The following is a 25,180-nucleotide window of genomic DNA, read 5'->3' as shown; positions in this document are numbered from 1 at the left end:
CTCCATCATTATCTTCCATTATTACAACCAATTGCCCCATATTGAGAATTGCCCTGCTTTTCTGCGTAGCCCTGTGCCTCAGGCAAGTTCCTTCCTAGAAATTAGTTGTCGTCCTGTAAGTTCAAGATTTGGAATTTTTTTTTTTTTCACCTTTACTGATAAGTTATGGCTGCGCTGTTTTATCCTTCTGCTTAGGCTTCTGCTCCTCTAACTGTTAGGTTCATGAAGGAGCAAAGCAGGTTTGATTAGTTTGAAAGTCATGTGGAAAATTGAAAAGACACTATCACAGAAGGTCTCTCTCTCGACAGAAATTGGCTGTGTCACCCTGTGCACTATAAAACCTTTCTCAAAGAGCTAATTTGCAAGTGTTGATAGTTTGTTACTTTTCTTTTATTATTGAAAGCATTCTGGGTTTGCTACCCCAGTGTCTCAGGCCAAAAATTATTAGAGGAGCTTCCATATGTCATCTATGACTTGAGACATTAGAGAGAACTTGATTTCCCTCAGGAAATATTTTTCAGATAATTCTGCCTGAAGATAGAGTGGTATGTGACTTCTTTGTGGGTTTTTTTTCTAGATTCTTATAAATACTTTCTTCCCTGGAGAAAAGAGAATATTTCCAATAAATGCTGTCTTCCCCATAATTGCTCTCTTCTTTTTCAGGCTGTCTCTACTTCCACCTCCTGTATGCTGCCTTTCTCTGCTGAAACTCTGCAGTGAGTCTCCTGTTTAGCCAAGCCAGCTCCTCTTACACCCACCCATCTTCCAGAATACCAAGGTAGGCCCTGCCTGTCCTCGGAGGATGCCGTCCTTAAAAGCTTGCCAGCTCTTCTGAGCATCTTTCAGAGCTGCCCCATGGCATCCCACCTACCAATTCCCCAAACAAGCAGCAGGCTCCCCGCCTGGAGTCCCAGGTCTGTGCTGCAGTCCTTTCTCACTCCTTACGGGGTCTTGGACCCCACTATTGAACGGTCGCTACAACCATGGATACCACCGACTGCCCTGTCCCCAGCCAGCTCTTCCTTGTCAGTGAATAGCGGGTGCTGGGGAGCATCACCCTGCTTGGTCCACCCAATACCTCTATCAAGACGTTCTCCCTGACACCTCTAGAAATCTTCCCCAATGCTTGTGTCCTGCCGTGTTGCCCTTCCAGCAGATGAAAGGAGGTGAAAGTGCCCCAAAGAACAAGGTCTGTCTGTGATACGAAGGCTTGAGCTGTCTAAAGAAGCCTTCGTGTTTGCCCTCACCCTGATCAGGTGAGGTGGCATCCTCCCACGGTGATGCCACCCTCACTGGTTTCTCCTCTGATTCTGACCCATGAGCCTGCGCCCAGCCCATCGCCTATCCCATGGAAATGCTCTGCACCTCTGAGCTGCTTCTTCACCTCGAGGGCATCTCCTCTCCTCTTCTTCATTGCCTGTCTTACCTGCAGAGCCGGTACCCACCTGTGCAGGCAGTCCCAGTAGCTCTCCAGTCCTCCAGCAATGGACTGCTCATCCCTCTGGGTTGTTTCGCAGGCTGTGCACACGTGTGCACGTGCGTGCTAGATGGGGGCTGCCTCCTTTCACCCTCTTCCTGATGTCTCTTGTTCTCATCACCCTACACACTTTATTAACCGTGTCAAGTTTGACCCTGGGCTTGGTTTTTAAAAAAAATAGAAAATTAGACTCCTCTTACAGACATCAGGTGTTTGTTTAGCTGCAAACCCGAATTTAAGTCTTTCTCCAGGTTGAGTTCCTCACCTAGGTCTATAGCTGCTAGCACCCAGAAAGATAAATATGATCAAAATGTTCCCAAAATGAGGACTGGAGGGGGGTCAAGATGACCTGAGGCTTCTGTCATGTCACTGTACCTGTACCCCTCGCTCATGTGCTGTCATTGCTGCCTAAAACAAATCCTCAGCGTGTGAAATCGGAATATGATGGTGGAGCTGGAGTCCCCTCGTACACAGGAGGTGGAGCATCTGAGGCTTTCAAAGATAATTAGGAAGACTGTTTCCCAAGTGTAAAAGATGAGATTCTTTTCATTGGCAGGAAAAGGTAAAAATGTTTTCTGCTGACGGGGGATGCAGCTCTAAGTCTGCGGGAGAGTCAGGGCAGAGGGAGGTGTGCTGAACCTCTCAGTGGGGCAGGAGATTCTCGCAGGAGCCAGGTGAAAACTGAGAGTTAGGAGGGAAAAGCCTCAGAGCAACTTTGGGTCTCATGTTATAGCTATGAGTGCTACTCACTGAAGATCATGTTTGATGAAATTTGCATGAAATATCCATTTCTCTTCCTAATTATAGAGCTGGCATAATGATTCAGGAATATCCACAGACTATTTATGAAGTGAATTTTGTGAAGCGAAAGCTATGAACTATATTTGATTTGTTTAAATATTTGACAAGCTTCGAGTCTGACCCAGCTTGGGAGCAAAGAAATGATGGCAGGGAAAGAGAGCACAAGGCCTTTATATTTACTGGATTATTTCTGCTAGGAACGAAAACCTTTGGCTCATCAATTATTTCACTCCCAGCCTGATGTTTGTTTCCTATCACCCAGTCCTGGATCATCTGACTTGTCATACAGGATCATGGTTGCTTTTTCCTCTTCTACCTAATGCTAAAAATGAGAATCTCGATTTCCCTTCTTACCCGACAGCCTACTGACAAGGCATTTTTTGACAGGAAATTTTGGAACTGCACAGAATTGCTGTAAAATCCAGTATCGGGGGAAAATGATCACCCCTGACAGCTACGGCACAAACTGGAAATGCGTCTTCCAGGCTAACGTGTCTTGCGACGTCGCTGTTGCTATTAAAAGGGTAACACAAGACGATTAGGCTCGCAGGGAGGGTGCGAACGCCCAGCATAAACAGATAGATAGACAGTAGTGGCCAACTTGTGGTTCATGGGCAGCTTTTCCTCCCTGAAATGCCTCGCTGGCACTATTCAGAGTCAAAGGAATTAAAAAAAGGTTAGAAGAGAGCCACAGCCTCCTGCTCCCACAGGAAGAGCAAAGTTTGCCACAACTCCTTGCTGTTTCCGCCCTGATTTATCCCCAAATTGTTGAGGTGCTGCAATAGATGATGCAGAAATTTCTTCTGATTACTGATTCATTCTCTTACACAATGTAAAGTGTGCGTATTGATTAATGGATAAATAGGATGCATTGGCTGTACTGAGCCTAGTGATCATGCTTGTATACAATCATGGAAACAACACTCCTTAAACGAGTATGAGCAGAATTGCAAAGTCAAGCGCTCCAAAGACTCAAAATGTCAGTTTTGCCCAAAGTGATACTTAGCCTTTATTCAGCCCATTTCTGTATTTTTTGTACCATGGTATAATCTTTAATTACATGCCACACCCAATTTCTTGCCTTCTAGCAGCAAGGTTCAAAATGTTTTTATCCTTCTGTAGTCAAGACTATAGCTTTTTTTCCAGGATGATTTTTAGTGCCTGTATTTAGCCATCAAGAGGGCAACCTGTCTCTTCTGCTCTTCTGCAGCACAGTTCCTGCTTTTAAGCTTTTCGTAATACAGTTGTGCAAAAAAAAAAAAAATCTAAGTGGATTGCATCCACAGGGAGGAAAGTAAAGTGAGACTAGTGGTCCTTGTTCGGCTGGTTGTTAAAAATGTCACGATAGCATCAATGACAGCCCTACACACAGTTACTCTGTTCTCCCTGTTGAAGTACTCTGCGGTTTCCTGGCTGTTTGGCACCAGGGAGGGACCTGACTGACAGACAGACATACCTCTGGGTGTGTGTGCTGGTTCAGCTAGACTACACACCACATAGTACTTGCTTTATGTTAGACGACTGGGAATGAAAAATCACTGTAAAACCTACAGTATCAATATATTTTTTATTAATTTTTTGAGTGCTTTGCTCTTATAGACCTACGTTGTTCTTCTTCCAGTTCATTTAAGTTGTTCTTAGTCCTCTAATTTTCCTTCCTACTTTTCTTTTATTCATAAGTGCTAATTAACTGTGCCTACAAGCCGTAACACTTTCCTAATGAACAAGCCATGAGCTTTATGAAAGTACCTCAAAAGACGCGGAGAGAACCGCTTCCAGCTGAGCCAAACCCAGCACATCTCCTCATGTCGGCCAGACGGGGTGAGAGCAGCTCCATTTAACAGCCTTTTGGAGAGTTGCCGACGCTGTGCAATTAAAAGCAAGCCTGCAAGAAGCAAGAGAGTCGGTGCTCAGCCGTGACAGCAGGTGAGAGCGTGCCAGGAGGAGAGGTGTTTCCCGGGAGCCCGCTGAAGCTGCGCTGGCTCCGACTTGCGACATCGTCGTCCGACCTTGCCTGAAAATACACTGCGTTCGAGAAAAAAACAAAACATCTGAGGACAGAGTGAAAGGAAAATGTTGCGGGGAAGAGAGCCAGCTCAGCAGGAGGATGCGGAGTTAGTGTCATTGGAGGTGCATGGGAGTGCCTTGGGATTAAGGAGGCTTTAAACGGAGAGGAAGGATTTGTCCTTTCTGGGTAAAGGCGAAATGGGAGAAATGGGTTGATTCACTGCCTCCCCACTAACAGCAAATGAGATGGGTCTGTATTTCCATCCTTTGTTTCACAGGGAGAGTCAAAACCAAAAGAGGTCTTCAGAGCTTTTACATTCTGCAACATAATAGCCAAAAAATGGCACTGGGAAGAAATCATTTGTTTCCTTATTTTTTATGGATTTTTGATGAAAGGCCCCATGTTGGATTGTCTTTACAGTGTTAGCATTAATACAGTAATGGGAAAGAGAGAATAGAAATGGACTTCCATTTGGAGAAATTAAAATCTTTTCATATAATAACAAATTAAATTCTTGTTATGAACCATTGTGTAACAGAGAAAAAAAGAAGGGATGTTTGATTTGCAGAAGTTCCTGCTTATCATTCATGGCAAATGAAGCAAATGCAGTTTTATTGCATGAAGGAACAATCTTCAACGGGCTTGAACTATTAGGCACTCCATTTAGCCCGGAGGCTAAATGAGACATGCAGCAAGAACGAACGTTACATAAAATAGGCATAGGTTGAGGGAAAGCTGCAAGAATGAAGCTGCATGGGGCTGAAAAATGCTTTTCCTAAATTTCTCCCTTTCTTCCATCTTGCTCATAGAACAGGGCCTGGAAGAATCCCAGAAACAGCATCTCTCAGGCTGAGCTCGCTTTTCTGTATGGAGAGCAGCAGCAGCAGCAGTGCCATGCAGCAGCAAGGAGGGAAAGGAAGAGCTGGGGGGGGGGGGGTATAAAGGAGCACCAGGACCCCCTCTTCAGACCAGGGTCTGACTCTTTGTACCCCCCTACTTGTTGAAAGCGCAGCAGTTCTTCCTGTGGAAAAGCTAGTTTGCAAAACACAAAGAATGAATGAAAATCACTGCTTTCAGGCATCGAGCTGTATGTCACACATTCCCCTCACCAGCTGAGAATATCCGATCGCGTATGCAACACATACTTCCCTTCTGTGGTTTCAAAATCACTTTTCCTCAGTTAAATCCACTTCGTGAAAACATGACAAATATGAATCTTTCATGATTCTTCAGCGCTTCTTTGGAGTTTACACTATAGCTTTGTTCACGACACGAAGAAAAACAAGGTTAGAGCAACACTGATTTTTCCTCTTAATGCTCTTTTATCTGTGAACATAAATGGAAGAAAAGCAAAGCGGTACATAGTTTTACAGAATAGCTTCCACCAAAGGGGTCTTTATGCCAAAGACTAAAAGAAAGATGAGGTTAAGTGTGCGTGGTCACACCAAAAAGTACCCTGTGACTTTCTGTTCGATTGGTAGGCTGTGCTGCGAAAGCCAGCATTAAACCTGATTTAGAAAAGAAACACACAGGGAGGAATATCTAGTCAGAATAACCCTACTGCCAGCCTCATGATTACATTTGTAGCCTGTAACTTTTTTTCTAAATGATCTTTGAGAACAAGAAATATACAAAAAGTATTAATTAAGAAAAAAAAAAAGGGGGGGGGGGGGGAGCGCCCACAGAAGAACTGACAGAACAAAACCAGCAACAAAAATAATAAAAGTAAATCAGGCTGAGCACAGTGCAATGTGCCCAAAAGCCCAGGTTTTGAAAGTAAATTAGGATAAAAACAAAGTCTGGCTTTTTTCTTTTCAAACTGTTCTACACTCAGCCTTCTTGACTTGTACAGCTTGCACTTGTGAGCACAACTATTGCTATTTTACATTCTTATTTAAGAGGGCTTTTTATCATAAGCCATTAAAATTCCAATATTCCTGCTGGAGTCTCTCAAGTCATTTAATAATTCTGTGGTTTAATTATTGAAATTATTGCAATCTATATTCAGTAAGTGCAGCAGCATGTTGGTGATTTGAAGGGCGCGATATACAGGTATTCTCAGCAGTAGAGGAAACAGAGAGAGTCATCAGTCATGTTGGCTCTTCCACATAAAACAATGATGGAGAGAGAGGCTTTTGGGAGGTCTAACAGCCCAAAGAGGATTTGGGACCTGAATTACTGTATCACATCCTCTTCTTCTCTTGCCCCCATGAGGTAAAAGTTCTGCAGCACATCAATTTCTGCCACTGAATTTTCACAATCGTCTTAAGTTCCTCCTAGTGAGTACGTGCAGACCACCAACACCTGGGCAGGATGGAGCTGCACAACACTTACCCGATGCTGAAACCAGTTTGCTATATTTCTTTATCTCCCCTAGTTTAACCATACCTCAGGGGAGAACTTGAAGCCCCTACGCACCCCCTAAGATCACAGCGGATGAGCATCGAAATGGGAAATCCTGGTTCAAGTTCCTTTCTCCATCCTTATAGCACAAGCCAGTGCCCTAGAACATCCTGGGGCAGTGGGTCCTAAATCCTTCTGAAAATTCCACTTTGCGTGATCTAATCAGAGGTCAAGCTTTACAATAGGATTCCTGATTTATATTAAAATAGGAATTGAAATGCCCCAAACGTCCTCTTCAATAGTTGGTAAAAGGAACTTCTCTTACTCACATTTTCACATGCAGAGGGCAGCACCTTCCATAGGCAATATTGAGGCACCTTTCTCCTCCCGCCGCCCGGAGATTACTGTACAGTCTGGTGGGGTTCAGCAGAAAGTGTAAACTTGGGCGAACGGAAGACCTGAACTCAGCTTTATACAATTCCAGGTATGTTTGCCCTGACTACTGGCTTATTTACTATGTCAAACAGAAGATGTCCTACCCTGACATCTTTTTATAATGAGAACTGCTATAAAGCTGTTTTAAAGGCAGTGAGAATTAACAGGAAACTAATAATTGTGTAAATCCCAGGCAGAGACGGGAATCTCAACCAAGCAAAGTGTTAGGTTGTGCTGTCTTCAAGGAAGTGGAGATTAAGATGTGCCTCTTTCTATACTTTTTAATAATTGCTCGAGAAGTTTCTCTTCTCTTGCTGCCCCGACAGACACAGACTGGTATATACTCATCTAATAGACAACACAGAAAATACTGACTGCGTGGGGAAATTGTGCACTACAGTTAAGATTTACAAGAAGATGGGACTACCAGTCACCTCAAGGACTTGTAGGGCATGGATCATTGTCTGTTTTGAAAAGATGTGGAAGAACATGGTAGCCTACAAAGATACAAAACTTGATCTCTCTCCGGCTGCTGAGAACAAATTTCATAACTAGTTCGTAACTGAATACTGGATTGATTGCTACAGCAGCAGTCTCCAGCATGTGGGCCACATATGCTACAACTGAGGCTGCTGATGGAAAACAAGCCATGATGTTATCTGCGTAACGTCTCCGTGCCCAATATTAGCTGTACCTGCAGCAGTCGATCTCGGTGTGCATGCTGGCTTTCTGCCTTGGGTGTGTATCACCCTCTCTTATCTCCCGTCTCACTCCTTCTTCCTCCTGTGGAAATAAAACCCAGAACATACAGCATCTTCCAGGCAGGTTTCCAGTCCGGATGGTCAAATCCCAAAATACCAGGCTGTGGTGGTCTTCTGCTGGAGAACCTGTTAAAATAAATGATTTTCTTAGGGAAATCGCTGAGGTCTCCACTTGTGTTGTAGCACAAAGTCCCAGTGTAGATTCCCACATCTCTCTCTGGTAACAGAGAAGGAAGAGGGTTGATGGAAAAGCAGCAACATGCTGGGAACAAGAGTATGTGTTGCCCAATGTGTTTTTAGGCGCAGTAGGAATCCATGCACAGACATAAATTATCAGCGAGAGAAAGTGCCTCGGTATCAAAGCCATGTTCAATCTGTGGGCGAACCTCAATGCCAGCTCAAATATAGCACAGCGAGCAGATGTCTTTACTACAGTAGGCATACTTAGACCTCCCTGGATTCACAGCAACAGCGTAGAATTACAGCCTCTTTCATTCAAAAATTATAGCAAAAAATCTATGTTGCCACTCACCTTTTATATAAGCATGGGATGCTACAACACTCACCCACAGTGAGCGATCTGCAGTAAGGACAGAAAGGAACAGGAGAAATTAAAGGAGGAAGGAAGGAAGCAATTTCCATCCTTCCTCTTGAAACCAGGCTTCCTTCTGTGGAAGGATGCAAAAGTCCTTGCCAAACTCAGGAGGCGTAGGTGGATAGGGAGGCTACAAGATGGGTGAATAACTGGATGGGCCTTCAGGTTTCGAAAGTAGTGATAAACCACTTGAAGTCTACTGAGTGGCTAGGAATGACGGGTGTTCCTCAGTGGCTGATACTGGGACCAGTTCTATTCAGTGTCTTCCCCTGGACGATGTGGGGGAATGCACAAACTACAAGATAGCGAATGGCACGAGATGGGGATAGCAGTTGACACACCGAAGGGCAAAGATGCTATTTGCGGAGACCTCCACAAGCTGGAAGAATGGACCGGCAGGAACCTCCTGATGTTCAGCAATGACAAACGTAAAGCCCCTGGAACGGAATAAGCAGCAGCACAGACTCCGCATTGGCTGGCTAGAAAGCATTTTGCAGAAACGGACCTGTGAATTGTTGTCCTGATGGACAAGTTGAACCTTGAGTTAGCAGTGTGCCCTTGAAGTGAAGGCGGCCAGCCTCGTAAGTTATGAGCAAGGATGCAGCCAGCAGATCAAAGGAATGACTCTTCATCTCCATTTAGCAGCTCTGGGCTGCAGCTGTCCTACTTGGTTCATTTGTGGGCTGTAAAGTACAAGAAACATCAGCAAATGGGAGCAAGTTCAACAGAAAGCCTCCAGGCTGGTTGGGGCTGGAGCACTTGACCTGTGAGGAGTGGCTGAGAGACCTGGGCTGGTTCAGCCTGGAGGAGAGGTGGCTTCAGGGACACCTGACTGCTGCCTTCCACAGCCTAAAAGGGAGTTGTGGAAAAGGTAGAGCCATACTCTTCCCATAGCTGCATAAAGTCTCTTCCCTAATAGAGTAAGAGGCAATGGACACCAGTTGTAACAAGAGAAATTTCAACTGCATCTATTGAAAAACATGTCCACAATGAAGGTGGTTACACACCAAAGCCAGTAGCCCAGAGAGGTTGTGAAAGCTCCATCCCCAAAAATACTCAAAAGCTGACCAGACATGGCCTCAAGCAACCTGACCTAGCTTAAAAGCTGGCCTGGCCTCGAGGCCTTCAGAACTCCCTTACAACCTGGTGGGTTTTTTTTCTATGATTTTGTGATCCATAGGACCCAAGAGAGAAAATAGGCAACAGAAAACCCGAATTCTTAATGTAATGCTCAAAACTTTCCCTGAGAGAGGCAGTTTCTGGGTGGAGAGGGTCCGTGTCTGAAGCTCACGAGTTTAATACCAGCCCTACATATTCAGAGATAAAACCTCTTCCCAGCCTGTGAGTGACAGTCTCCTGCCCATAAAAATCTCACAACTGTGGAGATTGTTTCTGCAAATAGCTATGGCAAAAACCTTTGGGTATGTGTGAGGGTGGCTGACAGTTTTCCACACCTTATCAGGTATTTATGTTAAAATGCTCACTCCTTTTTTCCTGGAGAGATCTTCACAGCCCATTTCACAATGTTTGTTTCTTTAAGCTAAGAACTACAAACTTCATGTCAAGCTTCTGGAAGATACTGCTCCACACCTACCCTTCTGGCTTTGAAACTGCTCCCCGGAGACAGTCACAGAAACTTGGTGGGTAAAGGAATTAATAAATACATAGCAACAACAATTACTATGAATACAAAACAAGGCAGCAGGAGAAGTTAACTATCATGTTTAATCCCTCCGAGCACCCTTCCTCTCATAGACATGGCAGAAGAAGCTGTTTAAAACTAGCGATTGACATCAAGTTCTGTTGAAAATATTATATAAAACCTTACTGAGTATGGCCACTGTGGATGCATTGGGTTTTTTTTTTTGCTTTGCCACTATTCAGTGGAATACAGGATGGACAACCTTAATGGAAAACTTAATTTCAAATAAAACCCATTGGTGATTTAATATGAGAAGTTACTATTACTGATTAAGAACAGGACACTAACGTAAATTCTTTATTAGGATGTTGTCATTAAAAACAACACTTCTTCCTATTTTAAAGCTGAATTACTGGAAAACAATATTGAGGTATGAAATGTTCCTGTTTTATTATGTTTCTGAAGGTATAGAATTAGATTTTTCTGACAGATTTACTGTTTTTAATTAGAATCAAAAGTGCAGACTAAAGTCATAGTTATAATAAAATCTTAAATTCACATTAATATTTTAATAGAGGCATCCGAAGCAGTCATTTTGCCCAGAAGAACAGGTCAAGTCTCTGAATATTTGATTTCAAAAGCTAAGTAGAACTAAAAATATTGACTTAAACATAAAGTGTACAGTATATCAACCAGGTACTGCCTTGAAGAAATGGACTGATGTGGGACAGCAGCAAAACAAAAGAAGCAATTTTTATCTTCTTATTAGACTTCTAGCAATAAATATATGGAATTCTTAGTGCCTGACGTCAGGCCTCTCAGATAATTTCTTTTTGTAATGTAAATGAAAATCAGTGATTAATGTAGCATTTCCTGAATGGATACCAAAACTACTTCATCTTTTTGATTAATCTCTTAGGCACACACTGCAGTTTGCATTAAAAAGAAAATCGGATATGAATTCACTGAGCCAAGAATACAGCCCTCTCCCAGTTCAAATGCACGGTCTGTGTGCATCCATTGCCTGTATCACATGGAGGAGAGGAGAATGGTTCCGAGCTGCACTGGCAGCAAAAGCCCCAGCCTCTTTCTCCCCTTGCCCATCTTTCCTTGTCCCACCTCTAAAAATGAATATACAGTTGTGGGTGAAATTCAGTCTGTCAACGGAATACGAAAAATAACGAGAGGACTTCCACTTACTGCTGCAGGAATTGGTTTTCCAGTTTTTATTTGCGTGTCATAAGCCCTATAAATTCAAGCTTAGTTTTACCATCTTTTTTTTATAGTGTAGGGGGAATTTGAGGACCCTTCTAAAGAAGCCCATCACCAGGTACAGGAGCGCCGCACAGCCCAAAAGTACTACCTGCACCCCTGAAGCAATGTAAGTACAGCCCTGCCGACTTTATCTCGGCAAGACTTGAGTCTTGGCTCGAGTATCTCTGTGTGGTCCACCGTGACTTAGCCATGCCCATCACCACACCTGACTGGAGCTGGGTTGTCACGGCTTCTTCCCAAGGTCGCACCTCACTCCAGACACCTGAAGCCACCAGGGCTGCAGCCGTGTGGCTCAGGACCACTGTTTTTTTTTCCCCGTGAGATATCCCGTAGACAACAAACTAGGTTTCTCTCTCCTAGACCACTAATTGTATTCAGCCAAAGCAGATCACAGGAAGGCATCTGGATGTGATCTGGAGACGGCAGGAGAAGGAGAACCGCCTGCTCTTTGGTCGTGGTTTCTAAATTCCAGTTCATCACTAAAAGGGGCGGTACCTCGGTTCTAGCTGGATTTGGGCTTAACTTCCAGACATTAGTTTTTGTTCTGGTACGTTAATGAGCTCTTCAGTACCTCTGATTTTCTTCTCCCCCAAATGCTCATTGGTAATGTTTAAACTGCCTTGGCAAGTCTGATGGGCTTGACAGACTTCTATAGTGCCTCCCAGTACGACCTCTCTTCCACCACAACCTTTTGATATTTAACATATAGATTTAATTATCAGGGAACATAGAATCACTTAAGATCATCGAGTCCAACCGTAAACGATAGATGAGAATATAAGATGAGAATTAAAGTAAGGTGTAAAGTTTAAAGCATCTTTGATTGCATTCAGTTGTAAAATCCTCAGCATTAGTGTGAATCTTATCTTTTAAATACCCCTCTCTGTCCAGACAACACACACATCAGCGTAACACTCGATGGATGTGGACGTGTCGAGCGGGGCCGGTGCTGTCTGCGGTATTTCTAAATAGAAGCCCCTGGGCGTAGGAGATGGTCCAAGAAGGAGCAGCTGTGCTCAGTCAAGACCTCGGTTTGGAGAGCTCTTGACAAGTGGAAGTGTAAGTTGCTACAGATAATCCATTATCATCTTCGACTTGTTTGGCTTCTTGCTGTATCTTCCCTGGGAGCGCTGCAAAAGCCAAAGTTGTGTTTACAGAGCTCCGTTCCTCCTTAGCAATGTCCTTATCCTTTTGGAAACTAACTAGTGAGGCACAAAACCTGCATGCTGCGGGCACATTTCTGGTAACCCTAACTTTGCCTATCCATATAGCAAGCGGTATAACAAGTGGCAGTTTTGCCTTCAGCCTCTCTTTTTGAAATTAGTACTGGAAAGGCACACACATTCTGTGTCAATTAAACAGCACATGGATACCATGAACCAACCCAGAAAAAGACAGGACTTTACTGGGATCTGTGCTAGCATCAGAAAAACCTACAGCCTATTTCTAATCAGGGTTTACCGTGCGGTGCCTGGAAAAGAACGGATGGGACAGACAGGGTTGGTAGGGAGCTTTGTGAACCACCGAGAAGACCAAGAAGAGTTTTCCCTTCTGAACCCCTGTTCTCCAGCTGAAGGTTTGAGCTCATCACCCTGAGCCTCTTTCAGACCCAGATGCCTACGACAGTTTTCCCACACAACACGCCAAAGGCAAACGCAGTCTTTTGATGGCTGGAGCAGCTTAACAAGGGGTAGAGAAGAAGTTCATATCTTTCCTTTAGCCTGGGAGACAGGGTTTGAAAGTCATATCTCATACTTCCCAGGTCAATGTCCTAGTTGTTGTCTAACTGTTCTCTCTTCCTTTCATTTAATAAAGCTTCAATTAGCCTGTTTGAAAAGGAATGCAGTTAAAAAAAAACACAAAAAAAAGAGACTAGCAGCCTCTTTCTCTGCCCTTTTTGTCAGGGTGGCTCATAATTTAGTGATCAGGTGAGATACAGAAACTGAATTTCCTCAGAGAAAAGAGGGAGTAGTCTAGAGATCTCCTGTGCCGGGTGACTTCTCTCATTACAGAGCTATTAAGTAAAAAAAAAAAGGTAAGGTGCATTTTTGCATTGTTCTCAACCTGGTTGGAGCATTTCTCCAGTCAGATGTTCCACTACATCCTGACCAGACGTGGACGCTGAATACGTTTGCTCAAGTCTTCTTCACAAGAGCAAATTTCTCACTAAGATGTCGCCATATGGTTAGTGCTGTAACATAGTAATGACCAAAAAAATCTCACTAAAGGAAAATCATTCACGAGAGTATTTTCAAAAAACATCCTCATGCTATCCTCAATTACTTTAGGTCCGATGTTTGTGAGAAAGGCTGAGGACCCTCTGCTTTCTGGCAGAACAGCTCTGCTTAATTAAGATAACGTAATTTGGAACAGCAGACACAGATCAAGCAATAAATGGTATGAAAATAAACCAGATCACAAAACAAGAGAACAGGCTCATATTTGTCACCAAATCTGATTCTTACCTCTTTGGCTTCACCAATGACACATAGTTTACCCATTTTAAGTGTTGTTGCTTTGCTGTTATATGCGATGATATCTAGATCACTTCATGAGCAATTTTCACATTGCACAGTGGAATAAACAGCTCCCAAAACATATGAGAAAGACACCTCCTCTGTATAATATTTTCATGGCAAAATTAATTCTTGCAAACATAGTGAAGGGAACCTTACAGAAATTATTCTGAAATAGTGTGCTGTGAAAACTGAAACTTTGTTATATAATTCCTTAAACTATCAGCAAGCTTTTTTAAAAAAATCAGTATTTTTTCTAGATGGAGAATCTGCAACATTGGCCAAAAACACCTGAGCAATGCCATAGCCTTTTCTTTGACTTTGTAAAAGTTATTTTCTTCCCTCTTATTGCAATTTCTTTAACCTATTATTGAAGGAGTTAATGTCATCCCTGAGTTATTCCCCGTACCTCAGAATTTTTAATGGGAACAGGTTTGCTCTCAAGTAATGTATAGCTGTGCCAACACAAAATATATTTGGATATCACTCCCACAAAGTGTGAGAAATGAGACCAGAAAACTTTATATACGACACCAAACTTCTTCCAGTCGGATCACCAGACCTGTCAAACCACTAAACTCTTGGTTCAAATGACTGCAGACAACATTTGTGATACCTTTGTGACTATCAGTAATGATAGGATGGAGAATTTCTTTCTAAGGGCCTTCAGATAGTGATGGGAGGCTTGAATCTGTCCGGAAGCTATTAGACTAAGTTGTCTTGCAGTGGAAGCACTTCATCATACACGAAGCAGCTCCTGACCGTCTTCAGCCTACAGCATGGCATGTTCATACAGCCCAGAAGAGGCTTTGATTTAGTTTTGGGGCTGACAGAGTTACACATGCGGTTCACTCGTTGCCACAGAGGGGGTGGCATGCCCGTGAGAGGGGGCGGTGGGTAAGCGGGCACGGTACGCAGCCGTCTCATTTTAACCTGCTTGTGTGTGTGCAAATCGCCACCCACAGCCGTGTAGCGAAGGGAAAACGAAGGAGAAAAATTGCATTTTTCGAGCGAGATCCTTAGTTATTTCCCATCTGGTAGGGCATGCCTAGCACATGCAAGAGCTGATGGCAGCAGAGGAGGAGGAGGAGGAGGAAGGCCCTCCATCACTCCTGTGCAACTTGCTGGTTGCTCTTAGAGTGAGTTAAATCAGCATGAGGGCTGGATTACAGCTCTTCTGGTGTGTCATGACACAAACTCACTGAAAAAAAGCCATCGGGAGCCATTATTTAATAGAGGGATTGATCTAATGGGAGACTTTTCGCCTAGAATCGTGATTATTCATTCTTGTACTCCCACTATGTGTGTCAGCTCCGCAAGATGTGTCTTCATTCAGAATCCCAGCCCTGTCCAGCCAGAGATATGCTCGTCTCTTCTGCTGTGATTTATTTTTGCTGCTTTGTGTCAATATTAAACAAGGGCCTTAACACTTTTGGAGCAAGTGAAGATGTGATAAAGAGAATAACAGTTTTTCCCTAATAAGCTGTCATTACCTAAATAACTGTAAATGTTGTGCTATTGCTTTCATACAATTTAAAATACAGCAATATAGACATTATTTTGCCATGTGATTTTTAAATCTTCCTCTAGCTTTTGTAAGGGCATCTGTCAGGTTACAATTTACAAATTTTATTTACTGTGAAGAAAGCCAATTCATTACACTTCACTGAAATCTTTAAATTAATGGAGTCACTTTTCTGAAACTTTGCTAGTTTACAAGTTATTTGTCTTTATTCAGGAAGCCTGTGGATACCCAGGTAATTTTATTTTTTAAGCCTTCAAACTCTGAAAACGAGTCATTTCATACACCTTCTTCTGTCTGATGTAACATCTATTAGCTTAAGAGAATCATCCTGATAAGAATAACTCATTCTAACACCCAGAATGCATTTCCTACATTTGTTTAGGCCGATGTTGGGGGAATTAAATTTTTAACGTATGAATGTGTGTCTAGTCTAAACATGACTCAGAAATGGCACATATTTACATAGCCACAAGGTACCTCAAGCATTTCCTCTTTGACACAAGAAATATGCCTGAGAAAAGAACTTACAGACCCCCAAATTAGATGGCTACACTACAGTTTTGAAAGAGTAAGTGAAGTTAGCCAGCAATGAAACGTTACCCTTGTGCTGACAGCCGCAAGTCAGTCCAAAACTAACCTCATTTCCCTTTTTATTTTATTTTTTTTTTTAAGAAAAGAGACAAGGCTAAGCTCTCTCTTTTGCTCTGTGGACCCTTAGAAATAGCAGCTGTTATATGAGCTGGCTTCACGATAATACTTCTGTTGTTAGAGCTCCCGTTAGGGACTTCCAGCACTCAAAGGGAAAGCGACCTCCCTTCCATCTACCGGCCTGCGTGTCCGGGGAAGGTAATCAAGTACAGCATTTCCAAAGTTGTTTTGTTTTCCTTTACAGATTTTGCTTTGTCCTTTGAGAACTGAATACCCCTCCAAGTGAAAATAAAACAAATTCATTTTGCTGTGCCTGAGGGGTGACGAAGTATAGGAAAAGTCTGTGTATGCTGAGTAGGATTCGGAAGCCTGAACGGGAGCTGGGCAGAGCCTCTCGGTTTAAAACTCCAGACACATGCCAGAATGAAAGTTAGAGCTACGTTACTAAAGAATATCGGTTCTCTGCAGTGCAGCCAGACGGTACTGGAACTCGACAGCTAAATTCCCTGCCCCTCCCCAGCAGCCCGGCTATGCGCGGGTTGCCATTGCCAGTTTTATTGGGTGCTCCCTCGGGACAATACAAGTTATCATGTCTGCACCAAAACCACCGCTATTTTACTAAAGTAGATTTATAGATGTAGTCCTACAGACCCAAGCTGCAGGACAGGCCCTAAGCTCTTCTCATCCTAAGGTAAATCCCAGCGCCAGAAAAGAACATAACATTTTACTGGGAAATTCAGCAGGTGAGAGGATGGGTAAATGTCAAGTAACCAGGGTGGTTGTCAGACCTTTTTCTTTTCTTGTCTTTTAATTTCTTTCAACTAAAATTCTTCTCTCTTGGCAAAAAAATCACCTATCCTTCCTAATATGCATAGGAATTACTCAGCAGAAAAGGATGGGGCGTGTCTGGAAAAGTTATTTCTGGCTTTGAACCGTTAGGATTTGGAGATGGCCGGCTTATTCAAAAGCTTAGGTTTTTTTCTTTTTTTTTTAATTTATTTTTTATTTCCTATCTCAGTACATCATTCCAGTTGCTAGCAAAACCTGCATCAATGGTATTGCACCAAAAAAAAGAAGACTGACTTTCAATTTCTATTTCTTCTGTGGCTTACAAACAAAGTGTTTCTTTTAAAGGAAGCTTATTTTCACTTGAGTTTCTCGAATTACATAAATTGCTTTCTTATCAAGGAAACCACAGTACTATTGATCATGAAAGGCGATTATTTGTGTGAAGATCTCTATAAGCTCAGAGGTTACATTTTGAGATGTCCAGGTTACGACCATTGTTGGGAGTCTGCTGGAAGCAATTTGGGTAAGTGCCGAAAATGCTTCTGCACGCTTACAGGAGAGGTGATGCTGCGTGGCATTCTGAAGGGCTGCTGCTAGGAGGGTGACGCACGTGAGAATTAGCTATTCTGAAAAGTGTTGCGGATTATGAACTGGCAATATGCACCGGAGAAACAGCTTGCTTAGTAGAAATACAGTCTACATCAAAATTTCATAGAATTGATTTGAGTTCTATTAATGCATAGAAAAAAAGTGATTTTGTTTTTAAGTTAAAACATTTTATTCAATATTTTTGATGCTGCATTTAAAAAAACTGTTTAATTGAATCTAGTTAGATACAACTATGAAAACTTCAAAGGTTATTTCAATTATCCCACCATGGACAATTCATTTTGAACCTGATCATTATTTTCTAGAGGGCAGGGAGAAGAGAGAAGCTGTTTTATAAGAAAAAGAGAAGAAATCTCTTTATGGTAAAGGATTTTTTTTTCTGTTTTGCCACTGATTGAAAAAAAATATTTTCACAATACAAGCACTGATAATGAGCCTAAGTCTGTCACCCATATTCACGCTGTTTTCCAGATTAATGAAGGAGAGTAACATCTGGTCTTTAATCAAGACATACCTTGTTTTGTTCCTGCAAATCTGTATTGATTTTTGCTCTGATGTGTGACAAAAATGATTACAAATCACACCCTGGGATGTATTCCTAATATCACTTATTTTAAAGTCAGTGTAGACAAACCTTTAATTTTTATTTATGTATGTATTTAGTATAACCATGTGTTTACTTATTTAAATCATACAGTTATTAACAGAGTCTCTTAAAAAGGAAAGAATTAGGATCTTCTGATCATGAATGGAAGCTGCAAAATAAACCGAGAGTGTATCAGTAAATAAATTAGTATCTGGATAAACTTCTTGATTAAATGAATCTTGCTAAAAGCAGCAGATGCGAAAAAGACAAAAGACTAATTGTCAGCATCAGTGATGCTAAGTGAATGTTTGACTTACTGATTATAATGAACCGCTGCTGTTAGTGGGAGTTTTGTGAAAATTGTTTGTTCTTGAGTTATTCTTCCATGGTGAAAAAGCAGTTTTGGTGGCATTTTTTATATGCAATTATTTTGTCTTTTGATATACAGCTCATTTGCTTCAGGAAAATGTCTCTTATTTTAAGTTGGGGGGGTTTGTAGTATGCAAGTAATTTTTCTATAAACAGTATTGATTAGACTAATATTGGTGGGGTTTAATTTTAAAGCGCTACACAATGTCTAATTTGTCTCCATTAGTCATAATTTTTGATCCATGAACTTTCTTCTAATTGCCACTGAATGTCATTTGCAACCTCATAGGGATTTATAAATAATAAGTCTGAAACATCAGAAGCTCTTCAGCTAGTAGAAGTTGTGAAATGTTCAAAGCATAGCAGAGATTCACAAAATGGCATATGACTAAATACTTGTAACAAAAAAACCCCTCTGATAACAGCCAGCTGAGCTGCGTGAATATAGTCAACAATCTCCCATTGCTAACAATATTTAGTTCCAAAGACCTTCCAAATACATACCTTTGGCACGTCATGCATTTTAATTCATGTAATTGGAACAGAAAAGAAAATATAAATAACTATCAAGCGACTTACTGGACGTGGCTGTCATTTTCTCGACGGTACTAAAAAAAATTAAAATTAAAAGCCATGAATATTTTCAATGTTTAGAAAACAGCATTAGTTTGGTTGCAGATTTTGGCTTGTCGTCTGTGTTGGTGCTGTGCAAATACCTAGGAGTACTCCTGAAGAGAAAAAGAGGGGAAGGTAGCTCTTTTAGTGGCTCTCTGCTTCTGATATCCATTTTGTCACATCTTAGTATGTGAGGATTTTTGTTCTCCGTCAACCTCATACTGCCAGGTGTCTCCTGGGTGAGGACGAGCTCCATGACCAGCAGGAGCCTATAAAGTCTCTACAGACCCAGTCAGAGCAGGAGCAGACTCATACCTCACACTTTGGCCTGGAGTATTTTTCCACCTGAACCACCGTCACAAGAGGTTCGAGTTCTCCAACCTAAATTATCCCGTTACTGACTGCCATAGCTTAACTCCTCCTGATGGACCTCTGGGGTGAGAAGGGGGTTTGACCCAAGCATTGGTCAATGAAAAGGGCTGAATCGTGATAAAGAAGAGGTGAGGATTAATGGCGGAAACCTGAAGCAACCTATTCTTCCAAAAATGTTTATCTCCCCTTCCTCCACATCCTTCCTAGTGGTCAGCGAGCCTTGATGGACTTATCTCAAGGTTTCCCTTCGCGCCTCTGCAACCCTCTCCTGGTCACTTTGCTGGGGCTCAAAGGAGCCTGCAGGAGCCAGCTGAAGAGCTGTGGGCAAAAAAGGCTCTGCAAGCAAGAAATGCACAGATTTATAGTGTAAAGCAATTGTTGGCTATCACTCCCAAACGCTGCAAGTCTAAGCTTTAGCGTGCTCGCCGCCCTGAAAAGACACCTGAAGAGGTTTTGCTGGTTAGAAGGTGACAGTGGGGAAGGAAAGAGCTGGCCCCTGTCCCTGGATTGAAACCTCCATGCTGACGAGTTGTCATCTGCTGACTCCACCTTTCTCCCTTTAGGGTTTTCTTCCTTTCTGTGTTGACATTTTTCCTTTTCAATCTGTCAGCTGCTAACAAACACCATCTCCCCCATCTCTCTTTGCAATTTTACCCTTCGTATTTTGCATCGTTCTCACTACAGACCTTCCTGTGGCTTTGCAGAGCTGAGTTACTTGCTCAGAAGTCTGAGACAATTTCATACAATAAGAACACATCAGAAATAGGCCTGAGCCACTTGAAGACCGACAGCCGTCACAGACGATCACAGAGCAAGGGGGTTAGGTTTCTTTTTCAGTGTGTCCAGCTCATAGAGGATTCAGCAGTTCTTCCTCTGCTGAACAAGATACCTTGCTTTATTAGCAAGTGTCCTGCAGGAAGATTACATCCGGGCTCTGTTTTTGTTTCTGAGTGTAACTGAGAATAAGTATTTATCAATAAAATTCACGGCACAGTTTGGCCCTAACTGTATAGCAGATATCTGGATAGCTGCGCTTCTGCCATCACCCTGACCCTAGAATTTGGGAAAGCCGTTGTCTCACAGTTGTACTCCACTCTTGACTGGTTCCCCATTTTCCAGTTCCTGATATATTTCCAGACAGTGCTCCAGTCTTCTTGTTCCAAAGTGACACCGTGACCCTCCTGTGACAGCTTTTACAGAAGCTTCCCTGCAAATACCTTAAAGCACATGTTGAAATCTCTAGGGGAGGCAAAAATGACCCTGGAGAAAGAGTGGCTGCTTGTTTTATAACCGTACAGGTGCTTGGGGTGGCATTCCTCTGTTCTCATTCGGAGTCTAATCACAGCGCTGTGTGTCAGTCCTGGAAGACTGCTCGCGGTGCCTTCAAAATGCCACTTGCCCACCTACTCAGCATGTAGTTTACTGTGTGCTGTGCATGGGATTACAAAATAAATGGGTATTACATTAGCGTTTTAATGACGCTGGGATCTCTAACAGGCACAGAAAGGAAAGGAATTCCTCGCTGCCTTTGCACGTGGTGTCACGTATGTGTCGAACAGAAACACTCTGGCGGGCGCGTGATGGGGGTCACCCGAATGTTCTTTCCTCTTTGTCCAACCGAATGTGCTGTGGTAATTCCTCAAAAGTATTTTTAAGGAGAGTTTGTTCATTGTTATGTGGAAATGTAAAAGCTGCAACATTATGCAAGAATGTTGCTTTAATATCCACCGTATTCATTGCTCACAGAGGGGTCTGATGAAGATTTTACTGAAGTGAATAGAAAGATTCCCATTGCCTTCAAGCCCTAAGCATCAATATTACTAAGTTAATGACTACTTTGAGGCAACGTCTATCAATGACAACTGGAGGATTTCTGAAGCTGATGTTTGTTCTGGACAGAAATCAATTACTTGTATGTCAATTATGGTAAATAAAAAATACTGAGTTCAGAAAATTGAGATCTTGTTAGCCTGACGTGGCCAACACAACTGGAACATTTGATTCGAGGAAGTAATACACGATAAAAGAAACTACCCCTCTATGAATCAATTGTTATTATGTGTACTGTTTCTCCAATACTAATCAATTGTTAAGAAAAGAAATGGAAAACATTACACTTTTTACAAAGTGACACTTTCATCAGGATTCAAGCAGAGACTTTCTGGAAATAATTAGTTATTTCTAGGTGGGTCTGAATCAAAGCCTAACACTGAGTATTGCCAAAGTTTGGTTGAAGACATTGTGAATATTTTATCCTCTGGGAACAATCATGTCTGTCTTTGCATTTTGGTGCTGTCTTCTCTGTCTTCAAATTAGTTTAATTAGCTCCTGCAAACTGAAGATAAAATGGCTCGCAGAGCTGTCTCATCAAGAAGAACTTTGGTCAATTTAGGTCATTAAGACCCTATCAAACTCTCACATATACTGCTGTTCTCAGAGGAAAGGATTCTCCCCCCCCCCCCCCCCCCGGCAAAACCTTACAGAGAATGAACAGTCTAGATATTAAGGGGGCAGGAGGAATTGTTTCAAATTTAACTTACACATAAATAGATAAGGCTGTAAATCGAGGAAAGGAGTCCACATGAACTGAAATATAACAACGTCACTATATCGCTCATCATCATTATCACTAATTTACTGAAAGAGTGTATGTGCAAACCAAAGAATATTAAATTAATTGCGGAAAAGCTTTGGATACAACTGCTGGTGTTTCATCATCTGGAGCCTGAAGTGAGGTTCCTAGGCTCCCTGAGCTATCACATAGACAAAATCAGGGACCTAAGAATGGATGTCAACATATTCTTTACAAAGCATCTGAAGAGCCCTATCTAGTTTGGATGTGAGGCTTTTCAGGACATTTTTGATGTTAGCTTGATCCTTCTCTGCAGACTATTTTTATTCCAGATTGTGCAGGATCTGGAATAAAAATCTTTAGTCAGATCTTTAGTCAGCCTGTTATTTCACAGGACCTAGACATGGAGAAATAACAGCCAGACAAATATAGAGTAATTTAGACCTAGAAGTTGCAGAGCTGCCATGGTAGGGTGCTGTAGCTGAGCAGTTAAACTGCATTACATAGTGTGTGCCACGCATGAAGAGCTAGGACTAGTAAAAGTGAGTCTTAAATAGACTAGACAGCTAACTTTCAGATGGCTAAACTTCAGGTAGTTGGATACCAGCTCCAAAATTACAATCCTAGCTTAGATACGAGATCCAAAGTTACAGTCCTCAGTGTCAGCGTGTACCTAAAGGCACCGGGAACCAACCCTTGCACCCAGAAGTTCCCTCAGCATCTCGAGGCTGTGACTGCTCCCACCGAGCAGGTGAGGCACCCAGTTGCCATCTAACTTTACCCATCGCCTGAAACTGATGCCCAGGAAAGGTCTAGGGCAGCGCACAAGAGTAAATGCCAGTCACCATCCCTCAGGTTACAGGGTCTTTGCTTCAGAAATGCTGCGGTTCCGCCAATAATCACAACCGAAATTATGGCACTTGGAAAGAAAAGCAGCTAGCCATGGAAAGCATACCGTGGTTTCCCAGTCCACTTACTGCTGTGCAAGAGTGTTTTCTATGGGAAATAAATGTCAGGTTTGCCTTTGCCAGTTGAAGGCTGAAAAGCACTTGTCAGCGACAGAATATGCCCTGTATTATTTTATGCTCTCAGCAAAATCAAAAAGTAGAAAGGGAAAGTTAATGCAGGTTGTGTGTGCTGGCAGCTAGACGTATTGATGGGAGAGAGGACAGATGCAGATGCAGCCTCTTTCTAGAAGTCATCTGGCTGGCAGTGCTACATCAGTGAAGCATGAGGAGGTTTTAAAATTTGAAACCCCTGTAGTGGAGAATGCTTGGACTTTACCACAGCGCTTCAGAACATGGCTTGCATTTTTTTTTTCACAAGCCAATACAACTGCTGTTTCATTGCAATTTCCCTTCCCTTGTCCACAGTGCAACTGCATCCAACTCCTGCTACAAAGGGATTTAGCCTTCGGCCAATTCCTCTCATCCTTGGAGGGAATGGAGGAATGATCTTTGCACTGTTTGGGTTTAATTTTGGAGCAGAGGGGATCCTGCTGAACATGTCATGTCACTAAATCAGCGAGGCAACACATGTGAATCGTCTGAGGGGGATTTGCTCTGAGCCTTGTCAAAGCATGGGATTAGCCTTGCAGGCTTGTGGGACTCTCACTTTGAATTTTGGTTGTGTTTCATGTTCAGACGAAACATTGGAACAAAGGCAACTCATCTGAAAGAGCTGAAGGCTCATCTGCCTGTCTGGATCTCAGATGACACCACCGGGCTCATTGGTTTTCCCTCGCAACAAAAACCAGCCAAGAGCCACTCAGTCGCAACCCTTGGTCAGGACGAGAGTTCCGGGCCGGTCCTGAATTTCAGTTTCTTTCTTCGGCAGCCTTCTCTTCTTCGTGCCCTCACCTCTTCTTTCATCTTGGCAAGAGGTGCATTTGCTCACACTGGCATGGGGTGGCCCACCCACCTCGTTGCCTACTGCAGGACCCTCCTGTGCATCCCCCTGTCCTGTCCTGGGTGCCCTGCTAGCCGGCAGCCCCTGCCCACCCAGCCCCACTTCTCCACACCTTCTCCTCAGCCCACTGCCCCTGTGTGCCCCCCGGCTGCTCGTGCATGCCCCCCAAGCCGTCAGTGTCACTTGGAGCCCATCTACTCCAAAACTGGGCTCCACAATCACTTCTCCATGTCTGTCCTCCAATGGCTCCATTTTCTCACCCTGACATCCTGCCGGACACCAAGAGATGGGACATCTTGTCTTCGGGGGAGGAGGGGAGAGTGGTGGCATGTGTGAAGAACCCCTCAGAGCCAGCGTCCCCTTGGACGTCAGGATGCGGGGTGGCACATGGAGACATTTCCTTCCGAGGCTGGTGGGCATGGGCACATCCCCCTCCCTAGGGAAACCCTCGCTCATGACCTTTCTGAGGCAAAAGGTAAACCCTGGCACACACGTATAACCCAAGCGCTTCGGATCGTCGTCACACTGCCAGCTCCTCCAGATCCTCTTGCTGAAGCTTTGGCTGCACATGTCTCCTCACCTCTTCCTCTGTCTGAGGCCCAACCAACTCACTCCACCTTCTCATCCTGGCCCTGTCCGTGCTGTCCATACCCACCACCTGGAGGAGGAAACTCAACGTGGAAGAGGGGTTCCTAAAGACTTCTTCTCCCTCACCAGTCACTCCTCCAAGCAGTGCTGTGTTCTCAGCCCCACGGATGCCTCCTAGGACAAGTGGGTGCTCTCAGAAGTGTTCTGTTGAGTGTCACTCACCAGCTCCTCTGCCACCCACGTCTGAGCCCCCAACCCTCACGCTCCTCTTTTGTCATTCATTATTGCCCACCACCAGCTATCTGTCCTCCTTGTGTTTAATTTTTCCTTGTTCTCTCCCCCTCGTGCACAAGGCACAGCATCACCTACAGGACTTATGCAGCTCTTTGTCCACTAGTGTTCACCACGCTCCAAATGCCCCTTTACTTTTCCGACCGCTACAAACACGCCTTTGTTGGCATTTCTTCTTGTCGTCAACAGAAAAGGCTATGATAGTGCGTTCAGGAAAAATATGAGAAATAACTTAATCCCAGAGTGAAATTCTGTAACTGCAATAATAGACACTTTCTCCCCAAACAAGGCAAAACCTGCCACAAATAAATGTTCGGGGAACTGCTTCGTGCATGTCTTTGGTTTGAACAACAACATACACCTCTGTGTTTTGGATGAAAATTTCATTGAATTTCATAAAGAAACGTAACTGCTTTTGATGTAACCCAACATTGCATAAATGGTGTTAAACATGG

At 43.1% G+C, this 25,180-nt stretch overlaps 1 protein-coding gene across 5 annotated transcripts in view; it reads left to right on the top strand.

Moving 5' to 3' along the window:
* Nucleotides 1–5,699, top strand: part of RPAP3 (RNA polymerase II associated protein 3) — a 33,201-nt gene extending 27,502 nt beyond the window's left edge. For 3 of the 5 annotated variants that reach the window (XM_049813633.1, XM_049813631.1, XM_049813630.1), the window contains one exon: nt 664–778. The gene's annotated coding sequence lies outside the window, so the exon portion shown is untranslated. Of the gene's footprint in view, nt 1–663; nt 779–3,958 lie in introns of those variants that run through there. The other 2 variants (XM_049813629.1, XM_049813632.1) reach the window with 2 other exon arrangements.
* The last annotated feature ends 19,481 nt before the right edge of the window (nt 5,700–25,180 follow it).

Source organism: Accipiter gentilis, chromosome 11 (genome assembly GCF_929443795.1).
Source record: "Accipiter gentilis chromosome 11, bAccGen1.1, whole genome shotgun sequence".
Taxonomy (NCBI): Eukaryota; Metazoa; Chordata; class Aves; order Accipitriformes; family Accipitridae; genus Astur; species Astur gentilis.
This window is presented reverse-complemented; position numbering and strand designations above follow the sequence as displayed.